This window comes from Condylostylus longicornis, unplaced genomic scaffold, assembly GCF_029603195.1.
Source record: "Condylostylus longicornis isolate FDR11 unplaced genomic scaffold, ASM2960319v2 ptg000010l, whole genome shotgun sequence".
NCBI classification, from domain to species: domain Eukaryota; kingdom Metazoa; phylum Arthropoda; class Insecta; order Diptera; family Dolichopodidae; genus Condylostylus; species Condylostylus longicornis.
In genome coordinates this window covers 6917262-6935493 of record NW_026577979.1, presented here as the reverse complement: position 1 = coordinate 6935493, position 18232 = coordinate 6917262, and the positions used below count along the sequence as shown (strand labels likewise).

The 18232-nt window shown below is 24.2% G+C and overlaps 1 protein-coding gene across 1 annotated transcript in view; it reads right to left on the bottom strand.

Annotated features, from left to right (window-relative positions):
- The window catches only part of LOC129618749 (putative uncharacterized protein DDB_G0282499), a 122947-nt gene that overhangs the window by 50979 nt on the left and 53736 nt on the right, over positions 1 to 18232 (bottom strand). The window lies entirely within an intron of this gene.

The following is an 18232-nucleotide window of genomic DNA, read 5'->3' as shown; positions in this document are numbered from 1 at the left end:
GAAAATGCCTTTGAATAGATTTTGAGAAAATCCTGTAATCAAACCAAAATCTATTCAAAAATTCTGTATACTCAGAAAACTCAGAAGTTATTCTTTCAATTATATAATAACTATAAACCCATATATCAGGCTGTCAAATTAATCCTTCAAGCTAATCATTATCTCAAACCGTGTTTTTGTATACATTTTTATAGAAATTATTCTCTTGTAAGACTATTTTTCCAAGTATCTGTGACTTCAATAATCACGACGTAAATTTTACAAAGTATCAAATTCCAAAAAGTTTAGTAAAAGCTCTTGACATTATACACTTTTCCTAAATCCGTTTCATACGTAGTGGAGACGGTAAAATAAAAGTAAATCGGGTATCGAAAAAATCGAGCACGCTTTTCTTATATACCTTGTCAAATAAATGTTGCCAGAAATAACTGATAAAATAAACTGGCATATATTTTTAGCAATAAAGTTCTAGTTATCAATTTTTTTTTCCTAAAATGCAGCATAAAAATTCTATGTTTTTAACGATTTTTAAAATCTTTATCGAATTTGTATAAAATCAAAAATGTAAGTTACCATCCCCTAACCTGAAAGAAAATGGTTTTATAAAACTTGTGTAAAAGAAAAAAATTTGCAATAGTAACCATCCCCTTATGATGCGCTTACAATTACTCTTACGTTTTAAGTAAACCAAATATTAGCAATTCAAAAGTTTTTTGATAGTATTAATTTTACTTTTTAATAAATTTTTGTTCTAGGATTTCGCCTACATTTATGCAATATTACTTGGAAATGAAAGAAATTAAAAGGAAGATTACAAGAAGTATAGATCATTTTACCTATTATGAGTTTAATTGGCTAAGCGTATATGAATGTATATACATATTTAGTATACTACATTGAGTTTTATTCCACAATTCACTGAAATAATTTAACATATAACAAGGTATTTAAAAATTTAAAACCAAAAAATTTAAAAGAGCATAATTTTTATGTTTACCGTTGTTATTTTGAATAATCAGTTAATAATTAATTCACTTTAATAATTTTTCATTAAACTTCCTGTAAAAAAATTTTTACACCACTTACATATATACATAATGTATGTATGTATATATGTATATGAAACACCCATTAATTGTTTTATTATTTATTTTATTTTATATTTTTATTTTTGTGTATATTATGCCATCAGACATTTTTAATTATCACATTACATTATTAATTTTTTATTCAATTATTCATTTTGTATACAGGCATATAAACCTTATATGCATTTAATATAAATGCGTTATGATTTTTATACAAAAAACAAAAAAAATTTTTATCGTATAGTATGTATGTATATAGAAACACATGTATAGGCACATGTCTTTCAACATAACAATAACAACAATTGTAATATTGAAGTATTTGAGGAATAATAATCAGGAAGCTGGATTTATTTCAAACTATTCATAAATGCATATTTTATACAATAAAAAATATGCGCATTGTTCACAAAAAAAAATAAGAACTTTTTATGCAATGTACTCGTACTTATAATATAAATTGGAACGAAGTGTGCAAATGAATTGATAATTTTCATTCTAAAATTTTATATGCACCTACACAGTTCACTCTTTTTGAATTTTTAATGAATATACAATAAAAATGTACAAAGGTTGTATAAAATACATTTCGCTCATTTGCAGCAACAATGACATAAATCAAAAAATATGATTCCTTGAATTATTCACCCAGATATAAGCAATTAAAACGGGTCTTTTTTCTCCACTAACGCCATTTCTCTATAGTTTGAAAATTGTTATTTACAATCAATTATAAAATAATTCTATAATGAAAAAAACTTATCTATGTATATTGACTCCAAAACTTCAAAATTCGAAACTGCATTTTCTCAAATGCATAAATTTTGAGTTATGCCAGTGTTACAGCACTAGTTTGATGTGAAAAATAATATTTTTTTCTCATGATTTGTTATGGAATTTCTTTAAGAAGCTCGTTCAATTTTATGCAATTTAATTTTTTTTTTTTATTCAAATAGTTTATTCATATATGTATTATTAAATTGAATTTATATTGAGAAAATAAAAAACTGAATATTTATAAGAATTGAATTAAAATAAATTTACAATATGTGGGATTAAGAAAAAAGGAAAGATTCTGTTATAAGTAGCGGGCCTCCCTTATATAATCTCTATATAATTAAATTTAAATTTTAACATTGCTGAACAAAATATAGAAATATTTATAGAAATAGAATATTTATGAAAATAAAATTAAAAGTGTACTATTAAGAATGCGCTAATAAATTTACATAGAATTTTCTTTAAAAAATTTCATAGCATGTTATAATGACATTTTTACAATAAGTAGCTTTAAGAAGTTGTTAAATTTAATTAAAAATTCATAATATTTGTCACACTATAAGTAATTGGCGTCCATTATATTTCTACAGAAGAGAATTAAGCTAAAGTTATAATTTTTAAAATATGTTAAAAAATTTTTGGATTTTTTGTTAAAATTGTAGGCTATAACTGTATATATTACCCTATTGGAATATAAATTTCGAAATTTCATCAAATGAAGGTTCGTAACCAGTAGGAAGAAAATATAAGAAATTTTCAAAGAGCCTACAAGGAAACCTCCCAATTATACCCCAGGGGTATTGCAGTGAATTTGATTTAAAAGTGCTACCATTGAAAACTTAAAATTAAATATGTAAAAGCTTAAGTTTCATAATGTAGTAATACAGTTTTTAAATTTATCATTTCAGAAAATTATATGAAGGCTGAATTTAGTTTTTCATAACTGGAGCAGATGGAGTTCAAAGGTTATACAAGTGAAAAATTGAAGTTGAGTTACGTATTATGCGTTTTCAGGTATTAAACTCTTAAAAATATGAAATGAATATAATTTTTTGCATAATTATAAAAATTTGACTCTATTTTATTACAGGGAAAGTTCGTCCAAAGAAGACTGTCAGAACTCTTGCCAATATTTTTTTAAAACAACCGTGTCCCCTCCCTTCATTTTATCTCTACAAATCGTTTTTGATATATTTTTTATGATATAAAATTAAATGAGCTTTATTTTGTCTATTTATAGACATACTATTGAACTAAATCGATTTCTGCTATAGAAGTGGGTATTAACTATTAAGCAAGCAAAGACAAAATTTAACAACAAACGCTTTAACTTTTTTATCGATCTTCTTTTATAATAGTAAACCGTTTTTAAAAGCAGCTGTAAAATAAATTTAGTATGGCATGAAAAAAAACACTAAACTAAATATTGTTCTCATATTTTTCGAAAGTAGCACATAACTGTGTTTAAATTGAATTATTCAGGTCAATTGACAGTTGTTTCAATCTTATTTTGTAATCGAGTTACATATGAACAGTGTTAATATTTCAAATAACATATTTAACAAACCATTTTTAAATATAGGTTATTACTCTAGCAAACCCAAATTTGCTAGAGTTACATGTTTATTTTTAATACTATAGCACTATGCTATAGAAACCATACAAAAAATTGTTTTTAAAACTAGATAAAAATTGTTACACAATTTTTATCTAGTTTAGAATTTTAATTTTAACTACCATTTAGAATCTATAATTTAAGATTAAAATTAACTACCATTTGATTTTTATTACAGTAAATATCACGGTTGATTTATTCAAATAATTATAGTAGTAAAAAAATCATTTCAACTAAAAACACAGGGTTACTAATTGCAAATTACAGAATTTTATGGAAACATTCGCAAAATTGCAAACCAGGAATAATATCATTGCCGCATGCAAATGCCAACACCAAACAAAGGACATAGATCAACGTCTCTCCTTTTCTTGTGAAGGCAGCCACCACATACAACTCTTGCATATCCATCCATCCTTCTCGAGTGTTCGACAATATATTAAAGCCTAGATTTTATCTAGGCAAGGAAGAATTGAACAACTGTTTTTAAAATTATGGAATGTTCTATTTATTAATTTCGGTTCTTACAGGAATTTTTTTTTCCTAAATTCCCGGTACATCTTTTTTCATTGAAATGAAAAAATATGACAAAATCACATTGGGAACTATAATATATGTAAAAGCTATTTCAATGATTCTGATTTGCATTTGAGTTCAAGTTTAGCTATAACTAAATTTTCTATCAGTAAATTCTCTTAAATATTTACATAACAAAACTTCTAATTAAAACGAATGTGTGAGGCATTTTAAAAATTAATTTCATTCATAATTTATATTTATATGTATATAGGGGTTAGTACTTCAAACAAAGAACCTTAAATATACAAAAAATATACAAAAAAAATAAATTAATTTTGTAGCAAATTCTTCTATAACATAAATTTAAAACAAAAGTTGCAATTAATAAAATAATGGAAAGCTTCCGAGTGCCCCAGTTAATGCACAATACACATATATCGAAAAAAAAATAAAATATTTAAAAAACAAAAAAAAAATCGGAACAATGTGAAAGCCAATTAAGTTCTTTAAATTCATGTGTGCACTTACCGTGACAACAAAAAAAAAATGTTATTTATACGCTATGGCAAAAGTTTTGTTTCACTGTACGATTACGGTCGTATGTCATTTATGTATATTGTATACACAAAAACTGAACCTTGAACATGCAGATCAGTTTTGTTTTAGTTTTTTTCAAATGTCATAAAGCAGAGAACAATTTTTTTTGAATTATTTAATTTTAAGGAATATTAAATATTTTTAAATTCTCCTGGCATTTTCAAAGAATTAATTATAATGCCATGCAAAGTAATTAAATTAGATTAGAAAGTTTAAAATAGTCATTAAAAGGATGAACTCGAAATCACTTTTTAGCACATTATATGAGGCACTAAGCATATAAGTGGCATATCCAACTTTTTTGCAAAAATGAGTTATTATGTTCAATACAGCTGCAATGGCCTAAAGAATTATTCTTTATTTTCAAAATATTTAGTTTACTTCTCTTTTCACTCTATTTTGACATGAGTTTGCTTTTATATTTTAAAAATTTTCTTAGAAATTAAATATTTAAATATTTCAATTGCAATTTACTCGAAATGTCATTTGTGAATGTAGGCCACTAATGTCCTAAGCGCCTCATATATTCTCAATCAGACACGTCCAATGTTTAATTATAAAAAGCTAGTAAACCAGAGAAAAAATCAAGAAGCGTAAAGTCGCCAATCGTTGCAGCTAATTAACTAGTTTAAAAGCTGAAATTGATTGTACACCAAGGCTCTTAGGGTTTTTTTTAATTAATATTTTTTCGAAAACATTAATAAGCTTCACGGGCTTCATTCTACTAATATGGTGTAAAAGTAAACTATCATGAGGAAAATCTCATGTTTCAGTTCTTATCTGAAACGAATCATATATGTACTGTTCAAAATAAAAACTAAACTGTCAAAAATGAAAAAACTAAACAACCAAGTATTCACCAATGGTAATCACCCTGCGCTGCAATAATCACAGATAATCTCCGAGAAAATTACGCTAATATCACTCCCATTTTGTTTTGTTTTTATCAAAAGGTTGCAATTTAAATTTACCTTATTTACCTTAAAAAAATGTAATATATAGTTTCCTCTTTTATGATTAATAATTTATGATTGTTTCACATTGCAATGAGAAATAACCTACAAAAACAAAACAAAAAAATATCACCTTTATATAATAAAAGCGTACAGGTGAGAAGTTCTCTTTTTCCTCACATTTTGTTTTTGTTTTTTTCTTTTTTCCATTTTTACATAATCTCATGAAAAATTTATGTAAATTTTTGTATTTTACCTAATTTTTTTGTTTTTAATGCTACCAAGAATAATTCCCAATTAAAATAATATTTTCTGATAAATTCTAATTAACATCTTTTTAGTGCTCTGCATAGTTTTTATTCCGCGGATACACATTCCATTACAACGTTAATAAATTGAATTAATAATATACAATAATTTTTTTTTTTTTAATGAGTAAGTTGTTAAAAATTACGGTATTTTTTCCATTGTTCATGTGATAAAAAACGGGAATAAATATAGTTGATCGTGTCAACTCTGTAATGCCCGTACGAATAAATAATTTTACATGTTAAAGATAATTGACCACGCAGTTTCTTACATCTTCTTGCTGTCTAGTGTAATTTTATACGTATGTGATAGTTACCATATAAAGTCATACAGTCTAAAAGAGTTTTACTGAAAATCATGGACACATCAGCAAATTCGTTTGTTTAAAATATTAGCTTTGCAGGTTCAGCAGTTTCTGAGATATGAACAAACCGTTCATAAAGTTGTATGGTAGCTACCACAAATAATCGAGAAATTTCAACAACTTTTATCAAACACAATAGTCCTTATAGCGAAAATAGCGAAATTTCAATACTATAGCTTTTATAATTTCTGAAGTAGAGGCAAATAAAGTTTGTATTTTAGCTACCCGAAATAGTACTTCGATCATATCCATTTGTGAAAATTTGTAAAACTTACGTTCGAGTTATCGTTAGGACAAATGGACAGACGAAAAGATATGGGACAGACGGACATTTATGTCTATATCTCAAACCATTAAAATTTCTTAGTGTTGCAAACGGTAAGGTAAATTTATTATACCCTTCCAATATATTTTCATACCGGTATAAAAATATTGTAATGTGCAGCATATTCCAAAAATTGGATACCCTTCTGCGTCCTCCATCTTAACTAGTAATTTTAAATTTTTAATTTAATTATACACTCAAAATATAAATCATTTGATCGTTGATTTTTTCTCTGTTTTGAGTTGTACACTAAATTGGAGTAATTTTAGAACAAAATTGAAAAGAAATAGGTGTGGAATTGAGAAACAAAAATTTTTCTTGATTTCTTTAAATCGCACAATTTTTAAACTTAAAATTTTATAGATAATGGCAGAATAACGTTATACGATTTTGAAAAATCAATAATTATTATGTGTTTTCAATTCTATTGGGATTAATTGAAGTTGTTAAAAAAGTTCAAAAAGTTGATTTGTATACAAACAAAATCAAATTTTAATGATTGATTTAAGCAACACCATATTTAATTAAGTACATTGCATAAAAATTTTTTGAAATCATAATGGATATAGGTTGAACATAATTTCATAAATTTTTTACAATGTTGATTTAAGCAATTTTACATTTTCATAAATAAAATTCTTTTTTGCTTTAAGAGACTAGTTGTGCTTTTTTAAATTAAATCTATATACATACTATTTTCCCACAACATCTACCAATTAAATTTAAAACAATAATTTTAATATTACAAAACAAATTTATTATCCTTACATTTTTAATGACGAATAGCATATTAGTATCTATACACTTCTAAACAAATTTAATACATAAGAAAATTAAATCAATTTATATAAACTTTTTTTTGTACTCATTTTAGTCGGAACATCTCATAATAAGTAATATGCGGGATGCAGAAGGTTCAATAAAATCAATTTGAGTCCAGTTTATAATAACATAGCAAACAACAAGTCACCGACTCTTCATAACAACTATCAAGTCTATGCGCCGTGAAATGGTGCTGGTGACCAACATCAACTGAAAAACGGCGTTACAACAACAACAAAACGAGCCACCAAAAGTTTCAATAAAGCTTTATCGATTGAAATTACAACGCTTTTACTGCTTTAAATGCTTAAAATACTTTACGTTTTCAATTAAACAAATTTCACCCATTTTCACAAACAATTTAAGAATTGAAGGGAACATAAGAATTTCTTGTATATTGGTTATAAATGTGTAGCAGTTTGATCACAGACCAAATACTTCAAATATCAGATTTTTATATAGCTAGGCCAAAAATACTTTTTTAGCATTTATCAGTAAAAGGACACATTATCACAGTCACAAAATTTTTATTAACACTCATTATCGGTAAAAGAAAGGAGAAAACTGAAAAGTACACAATTCAGAACTCATTGCTGAATTCGAATGTTGATTGAAATACATAAGTAGTTAAAATATAGGAAGATCTTCACTTATGTACATTGGATGAATGTAAATTCGAAAATATTTTGCTTCTATGATAGTTGTGGTTAAAGCAATAATTTTTTTTTGATTTTACAAATTTTTCAAATTTTACTTATAGCTTATGCCATTTATTTCAAAAAATCTTTAGAATATTCTATGCACACATGGACACAAAATTTTGTACAAATTTCACATTAAAATTCTAATGATATAGATTTTTAAATTTATACTGAATTTCTCTGGAATTCACGATTCTAAAATTAATATTTTATTTTATAAAAGCTTAAGAATATTACAAAAAAAAATGAAGAAAATATGGCATACGTGAACATTAGTAACATGTCGGAGAACACAAAAAACGTGTAATCACACCACAAGAATTCCGATTACAATTAAAATAACATCTATTTGAACATTTTACTACATATTAAGATAACAAATTTCTCTATATTCAATAATACCGCAAAATAATGAAAAAAAAGCAGAATAAGAATGAAATTTAAGATTAACAAAAATTTACAAATACCTTAAAATAACCACAAGTACATTTTATTTTAAATGGCTTGTTAGAAATGCACGTGCAAAAACTGTTTTATTACATAACAAACTTGGAAACGTTTTGAATAATTTTTTTTTGAAACAATTGGTTTTTGTCTTTTAAAATTTCATATACGCTCAGTCTAAGACAATTACGAGCGTTCAATCTAAGACAATTATTGCACATTATTGCGCATACAAATCTATTTACAGAAATGAAATATAAGATTTGCAGTTGCATAATTATTGTTAAAATTATAGAATAAAAAAAAATATTGTTTTTTTTCTTAAACATTATAAAAGTAGTTAAAAACTTCATTTTAATTTAACACAATAACACTATTGAAATGCGCAAAAGAATCATTAAAAAAAATAAAATAAATTGTTTTTTTTTTTTTTCTAAATGACCAAATAATTTAGCGTTTTACTACTTACAGTAGACATGTTGTCTATTAAAGTTGCTTGCTTAAAAATTAAACTGGTAGTTTTTTTTTTAAATAACAAAATATTTTACTATGTAACTGCATTTATTACACACATAAAAATACAAGTTGTCCAGAGTTCATTGCCTTTTATAGGATATTACTCCAGTCATGTTAAAAGAATTTTTCTCCTTCTATAGGAAAAATTATTTAAAAATTCGAAAATAATATTTTTTTATTGATATTGCTTGCAGTGTCTAATTTAAATATTGAATACAGGTTGTTACCGAGGACTAAACTGCTATAAAAGAGGCTCTAAATTCCGCATGTAATTTTTAATTTCAGTTTGATAGCTTCATAATACAAAAGTTTGAGTACTGTAATCCAAAATCAGAATGATAATGCATATTCATAGTAATTAACGGTTTAGATATTACAAAATGCAAAAATCCAAATTTGATTCTACAATAATTCAACATTTAACTCAAAAATTTAAAAAACGCAATTTAATTAAATAAAATTCATTTTTGTGATTCAATTATTTTTCATGTATTTGTAAATATTTTGGCTGAAAATTTCAATTTTCTAGTCTAGAAATTAGAAATTGTAAAATCGATTCCTTATGTTCTTATTTTGACGAAGACATTGAGTATACGTTACATTTATATAAAATTACTAAATTTACAATATTTAAAATATAAATAATTTAAAATATAATAATTTTAAAATATTTACTTTTATATTTTGTTTACAAAATGAAAGATCACATGAACTAATTGAAGTGATTTAAATACTATTTGACTATTCTTCCATTAGAATAAATTGCTATTGATTAATTCTAGCAATAATATTTTTGTTAAATTCTATCAATAGCGAAATATTTAATTGCATTACCTATGACTATTCAATTATATTTTTCTATTATGTGTAGAGTAGATTGTATATGATAGTCGGCAGGGATATTGTACACTAGTTTTATATATAGTCAAATATTTTGGACAAATTGTAAAAGAAATCATAAAATTGGGATTTGAGGAAAAGACTATGCACAGTTAATTATTAAAAGCTTAGCTTTTATTTTTTAAAAAGCTGCCGATTTTAAAATTAGATTAACATTGAGAAAAATAATATATCACATTCAATGAAATTACTATGTATTCTAAAATATTAATCATCTTTTTCCCAGTGAGCCAACAAATCTAGGATACTCTATTGTCAATGTGTAATATACATAAATGGATTAATATAGGTATACATATATGGTAAATAGTGTAATTTGATTTTTCAAATTTTAAAAGCATTTTTCCTTTAACGTAAAAACCTGTTTTTGTTTTTGTTTAAAAACAAAAAAAAAACAATTCAATGCATTAACGTTTATGAGACATAAAATATTGCGATAGCATATATGCATTAAAAAGTTCAAGTATGTGCATTACAAAATAGTAACGTGCACTATACGAACACATTCATATACACACATAATTTCATACATACATTCAATATAAATGTGTTATAACTACATTTTGCTCATTTAAATAAAAAAAAAAATATTAAAATGTTTTATTGGTGTAATAAATTACAACATTTTTTTTATATTTTTTAATGTTTTTTAATTTTAATTTTCCACAAAAAAAAAAAAAATTATTTGTGATTTTTTTTTAACCAATTAAAAGGTTGCCTTTTAAAAATTTGTTATGCATTTTTGTAGTTAAAAAAATTAAAAAAAAATTTTTTTTTTTTTTTGAAAAATTGTTGATATTAATAAAATGCAAATTAGAATACGATTAAATAAAATTATGAATTTTTTATAATTGAAAAAGCTATGAAATAACGTTATTTTTTCTATACAAAATTTCAAAAAACAAAAAATTTATAATTTAATATGAAATTTAAAATAAATAGTTACCAGATAAAGAAAACATAAAAATTGAGAATATAAATTCCAAATATATTATGCTCGACGCTAAGGGCTTTGAGTTACAATCACCGCCTTTAGTAATAAATTAAAATTTAATTTTATATATTACAAACCTAATCAATATGCACTCCTTATAACACCCAAAATTTTTTTAATAATGGTACATATTAATTGAAAACAGTTCCCCCAATTTTCCGCTACATTTTCAATACGAAATCATAGACGAATCATAGACAATGTTTACGAAAATACTTAATTTTTCAAAGTTCATAAGATTGATTTTCCCAAAATTGATTTAATTTTTTTAGTCCGCCACATGTACAAAATATACGAATTTCTGATTAACATTCTAGTTAATATATTTTTGCCTTCGAAACAAGGCTTTTGATTTAAAAGCTGTCGCCTAACAAATAGGCTCTTTAAATTTACTCTTAAATTATTTCCTTAATTTTAAAATTTTTGTTATTTTTTCATTAAAAAAGTACTTTGACGTATGGTGACTTCAATATTCTTTCAAGATCTTTTCAAAATAAAATGCTTTCCGTAAATATTTTCCAACACAACATTAACGAACAAAAGTTTTAAGAGCTATTAAAAACCTCTTCAACGGCTCTTGACCATCCTCAATTCATTTTATTTTAGAGTCAAGCTCGAAAAGCACAAACATAAATGGACTGACGTATGTATATGTATGCATGTTCTTTACAAAATTTTCAAAAATCTCAATGACGAACGCATAAAATTTATCGTATACATGTTATCTCGTATGTGCTATTTCTACACATTGTCTACTTCGAATAAAGTGAATTCTTCAGTTGCAAAACATTTCATTTCTCATACTTATATTATGTATATGTACATAGTTATGTATGTATGTATTACTTAAACAAATTTCCCATATAAGAAAACACCAATATTAAATTATTACTGTAAACGTCAATCAAATAGCGTAACCCCACTTAAAAATAAAAAAAAAAGCAAATCATAATTTTAATTTTTATATTTGCGAATAATTTGGATTGCGAATTTTTTAAAATCTCATTGTGCATTAAAAAAAAATGTGTAAACTAGTTTCATCTTTTTTTCTTCTTTCATTGTGAGTTTCTTTTCGCGTTCTACAAATTATATTTACGTGATTACGCAAAACATTCGTCTTATACTTTCAAGTACAAAAGTAAAGTAAGAGAAACAAATTTATAAAACTTAAATTAAAAAATTATAGCAATTTTGGCAAAAAAGTGCAAATTATAATTACCGAAAAAAAAAAGAGAATTAAACCTGCTTCACAATTATAAATTAACAACAAAAAATTGGCTGGAATCGCAATAATTAAAAAATTTTTAAATAAAGGCCCTCAAGACATAATCATTTTAATTTCTGTGCTCATCTACTTCGACTAATCAATGAATTTTGATTAGGTAATTTCAACGAGTCCCTAATTGTTGACTTATTTTAAAAAATTTGGGCTATACTATAAGGTAAAACAAATTATGAACACTTTTTTTCTTATAAACTCTTAAAAATGGAAGAGATTTTTATATTTTTCCATAGTGTTCAGTTACTATTAATTAAATTATTACCGTAACTCAAAAATTTTCATATTTTAAAATGAAACAAGTTGAATTTGACATTGAATTTACTTTTATTGTAAATTTTAATTTATGTGATTACTAATCTTTCTACACATTTCAATCTACATCATACACGATCACTCCATACAATTTTTTCTTTCTCTTATAAGCTAATTTTATTTATATTGTATTATAAATTTTAAAGTTTTTTTGTAATACTAAAAAATAATGACTCAACTTGTCGAATTTATTTGTCCTTCTTCTAAATAATTGAAAAACGCATAAAGAAATACCGAATTTCTATCATTTGTACGGAATAATTCAGCTCAACAAATCGTATTTTATTTAGATCAACTGCAAGTTAAAAACGATTCAATCAAATTATTAACCCTTACATTCCTTTATCATATTTCCTTAATGTTATGACCACCCCATAGCAGATAAATTTTACACTATTGAAAGTTTTATTTTATGTTTATTTTTGCAACAAAACTTTTAAATTTGTTAGCAGAGAGTTGAAAACTAGTCACACTGTATTTTTTCGACAAATTCCCACAATATCCACAGTTTACGCTACTTAAAGCATTTCATTTGTTTATTTAATATTTTTTTGTTTATATCTGGGATTTATGTATATACAACGAACGTCATAATTGGTGTTCATGAAATGGGGTTACAAAAAAACTTTTAAAAATAAACTTGAACAACATGCATATTTGCGATCACTTTTTTATAATGCAAAATATTTGCAGCGACTTCATGACTGCGTCATGGAACATCTCTATTTTTCAATACCTTATTTCAGAAAAAAACCCGCTAGGTTTTGTGATTTGGAAAAGATTGAGTGCCATTTCATTAAATATCACATAATTGACATGATCAACTCTATTCATTCTTATTTTTTTATTAAAAAAGTGTTTACAATTTTTTTTTCCAATTTTTTTTGATGAAACGCTTACTTTTAATTTAGGTTTTGATTTGCTTTTACATATTTTCATTATTTTTGAACTTTATACTCTGTACAAAAATTATTTTTAAAAATATTTTCTGACTTTGAAGTGGCGCCTAATAACAAAAAAATATAAAAGAAAAAATTAAAAATTTTTTACCTTAGGGCATTAAAAATTTAAAAATGCTAAGTAAATCTTGAATGTGCTTTTTTTTTGTGTTACTCATCTTTTTGATCAACAAAATCTCACTGATCCCCATGTTTATTCGTCGCGGTTTTGTTTTTTTTTTTGTATCTATTTGCTTTTTCCATATTATTATTACGTCTTTGCGAGTTTTTTTTCATTTTTTTTTTTGCACGATGTTATGTAAACGATTAAATTCGCAAAAATAACCTATGTAGATCAAATTACCTTCTTTTTTTTTCATTTCCATTTTTCAGTTTTCATATTTTTTTTTGTCATTATTACCGTGTCTAAAATAATAAATAAGGGTTGTGTTTCAAACAATGTAATTGAAGAGGTTTAAATTAGTTTCATGTTGAGTTTTAGCCTACTTTTATCCTAACCTTGAAATCATGTAATAAATTTGTACATCTTAGATGAATGTATGTAGATATGGTAACAATGGAATGATTTTGATGAAAAAAAATTTAAAAAATGAAAAATGAATAGAAATTTTGATGATTTCGATTTGAAAACGCGGTGACAATACAAAATATTTTTTTTTTTTGCCAAAAATATGATTAATTATTTTAAAAATGTTTATTGAAATTTAGTATACTTTGTACATATAGAAAAAGAGTGAAATTTTCGTACTGTTTTCTATCTATTTTAATCAGATGAATTTGATGGAATGATTTCGATAAATAAAAAACACATGAAATTGCATGTGTATGATAATTAAATAATTTCGAACTAAAATTGATTTCTCAACGTAGTGTGCCATCAACATTTCTAGCTTGTATTGTTATATAATTTATTATTTGAATTAATTCGAATGAAGATTTTGTGATATTTTCAAATTATGCTTTATATCTTTATCATAATTTTTGATTTGAAATAGTTTAACAATGATTGAAATGTATGAATTAATAAATCAAGAGTTTTAAGTCATGCAACAAAAAAAATGTAATTCAATTTATGTAATTAATTACTCAAGTCTTCTTATAAGATCGACATTAAAAGTTATTTACATTGAAATGTTAACACTAATTGTTGAAAATTTATTACTCTCTTATGAATTATTAGATTAAGATTAAATAAATCAGATCACGGTCTGATGTATTAACCGAATTGAAGAATGTTAACATTAGCAGTAACCTTTTAAGTTTGCATATATATAAATTCTAAATTATAATGATTTGTAAATAATTCTTTACCTTAATTTATAGCCTCTCATTCATATTAAGTAATATAATCCATAATTTCTAATCAAGATAATGTTAATGTTAAGTTTTTGCCTCCAATTGAATTTTTAATGGATTTTTGTGCATGGTTAAATTTAGTAATATTAAAGTATATTTACCTGAAAATAAATAAAATATAAAATTGTAATTAATTTTCACAGTTGCAAAAAAAAAGTTATTTAAATAAATTATAAATAATTGATTTGATAAAAAGCTAGGCTTTACATCTTTTTGCATGTAGATGCAACTAGTATATAATATTTTTATTCGCATATTTAAATAAGCCAAGTTACGTATTTGGCTTTAAAATATTTTCGGAAATATAATATATTCTCTTATCAACATTACAATATAAACTAGTTTCAACCTAGAAAAATTAAAAAATTACAGCGCTCAAAAGTATGCAATTTTGTGTGATTTAAAGATTTTCAATTTTTTGGAATATTAACAATTATATAGCTCTAGATATTTTCAAATTATTTTGAAATAAGCCAAAAATATTATTCTATTTAAAACTGAAATACCTATTTCGACTTTGCTTTTCGAGAATGTCAGAATTCATTTATTATCTCTAATTTCTCATTTTTTATTCAAATGTGCAAATATGTAAGTATGTACATATCTGAAAATTTTGAACCCTTTATATACGATATCTCAATTTTCATTAACGTCAGATACTTAAAAATCCGTATAGTATACATAGTACTGTAAAATGTTTTTTTTTTATATAAATGCCTTTTAAGATAACCGATTTATTAAGTGTTTGAGTAGTGCGACAAAAAATCTGTAATTAATATTGATGCAATTTTGCAATGAAGGCAAACAACATTATAAAAATGTAAAAAAAACTTTAAATGAATTAGACTTTTTTTGTAATTAGCTCACTATGTGGCTTACAAATTTTCCAAAAAGAATTACCACTATATTTGGTTACTAATTCGTTGATCACAATTCAATTTAACTATACATAAAATATTTTTAATAGATTTATTGTGACATCATCAAATAATATACAGGTGTTATTACCATTTCCGTTCCATTGAGCATTATTTTAATCTACAGCAAGCCTGCGTTAGAACCCTGATTTTTATTTTATTCAATTTTTATTTTATTTTTCTGCATTCAGTAGCAATTTATGTAGGAATAACATTTCATTTACAATGTTTTGAAACCAAAAAAAAAAAATGTAAAAAATTATTTTAATCGATTTTTTATTTTTTTCTTATTTAATTTTTTTATAAGAAAATTTTATTATAATTATTTGTGCATATAGTTATGTCAGGTTATTCTTATTTCAAAAATATTTCCATTCAACAATTTTATTTAATTTTTTTTTTCTCTTTATATAATTCTTTAAATTAGTTCCGACATAACATGAATACTGCCGACATTATAATGAAAAACAGAAAAAAAATTATTTAAAGCAATATAAAATTGTAATTACATTGATATTAGAGAAGGTATATGTATACTAAATGTTACCAAGTATGGGTATAACAGCAGAATAATGAATTTTCTATATATTAAACGCCCAAATAATAATTGTATACGAATGAATTAACGTATATATCAGTTAAAATTGTGCTAAAATTTTGCATTAATAAACAGTGATTCCAATAAATTTTAAGACAAAGGTTGAATTTCTTTGTTTAAAATTTCTACTATCAGAAGTCATGGAAAATTGAATACCTGAAAAAAAATTGCAAATTAGATTCTTTTAAATAATTTATAAAATGGTGAAGCGGAATATAAATTACAAACGCTAGAAAATAGTTAAAAAAAAATAGTGAGAACGCAAGCTTGTTGTTAACAAAAAGTTGTTGTTGTTGTTTTTAAATCATTGAATTGTTCCGAATATTTGAGCAATTATAATTAAATTTACATAATATATTTCGAAAGCGCCGGATCCATCATATATGCAAAATAAGTATTTGCAATATCCACTGAAAACTTACAAAAAAAAATCAAATTTGAAAGAATAAAAATTGCTTCCAATTTTTCTCTAATAGATTTTTTCCAAAAATTTTTTTCTTTCTATACAAATATTAAAAGAAAACAAAACGAAGTGCTCAAAATTTAATTCAAGGCTTTAATTTTATGATTAGTTTTGTATTTAGCTTGATAAACTTTCAAGAAATTGATTTGCAAGCATGAGGGTGCATTTCTTTGAGAAAACCGCGTTAGACACCGAATAAATCAGAACCTGACCTGGATTTCTATAAACTACTCAAACATATCATTAGAATTTCTTTTTAAAGAGTCGTTACAACTATTATACACACTGTATATACATTAATATTCATAAAAATGTTATACAAAGTATATACATTATGTAAATTGCAAATAATGTATTTATAACTAAAAATTTTATTTAAGCAAGTTAAATGTTTTAAAGTAGTAAAGAATTAAATTACAAAATGCAGAAATTGAAAATCGTATAACAGAGGCAATACAGCTATGCAATTATTGTACAAACTTGGTAAATTTTTGTTTTTGTTTTGTACATGAAATCGTACTAAAAAGTGTTGGAACTTTAATTGTATCGTATACATTTTTGTTGTTGTTAAATAAATTCAAAACAATTTCAAGTTCTTCAATGCTCTCAGATATTATTTGAAAAAGGTAAAATTAAAATATTTTTGGCGCATCAAGTGGAAAATATAAAAAAAAAAAACAACAACAAAGTTGCTTTTTTTTGTTGGAGTAAATCTCAAATAAAAGTGAAACTTTTCATTATAAAAAAAATTCAATTAAAATCAATTAAATAACGGAACAAAAGAGCATAATATTATAATGAATGACACTTAAAAATTAAAATCTTTATTTATTTTACATTGTCTATGTGTGCACGCTAATTAACATGAATTTTTGAACAATAAAATTAATTAAAATAATTATAATTATAGCATTAAAAATGTTTACTTTATAAATTTTTTTTTGTAATTACATTTTTAAATTACCTATATACTAGTAATAAATAATTAAAGTGTAATTGACAATCTACATAAGAGTAGCAAAAATTTAATTAAAAATATTTTTGTTTACATTTTTAATTAAAATCTCTAAAGTTAGTATGTAATTGAATTTAAGGGATCGTTTACACATTTATTAAAATTGCATACAATTTTGACAGACAGATAAATTTAAATATGTAAGGGAAGACATAAACACCGATTCGAAACCAAGTTTAATTGTTCGAACAAACTTTGATTATAATAATAATTTTTCATTTTAGTTTTTTGCCTCTATGGATTTTGTTCAATGAGTTAAACAAATCTCAAGAATTTTCTTGGTCAGATGTAAACATATATAAACTAAGCGAATTTAATCGGAAAATTATAAATTTAATAGTAAAGCTAAATAAGATTCATTGAATTTGAAGGAGAAACAGTTTCTCACATTTCGAATGTCACA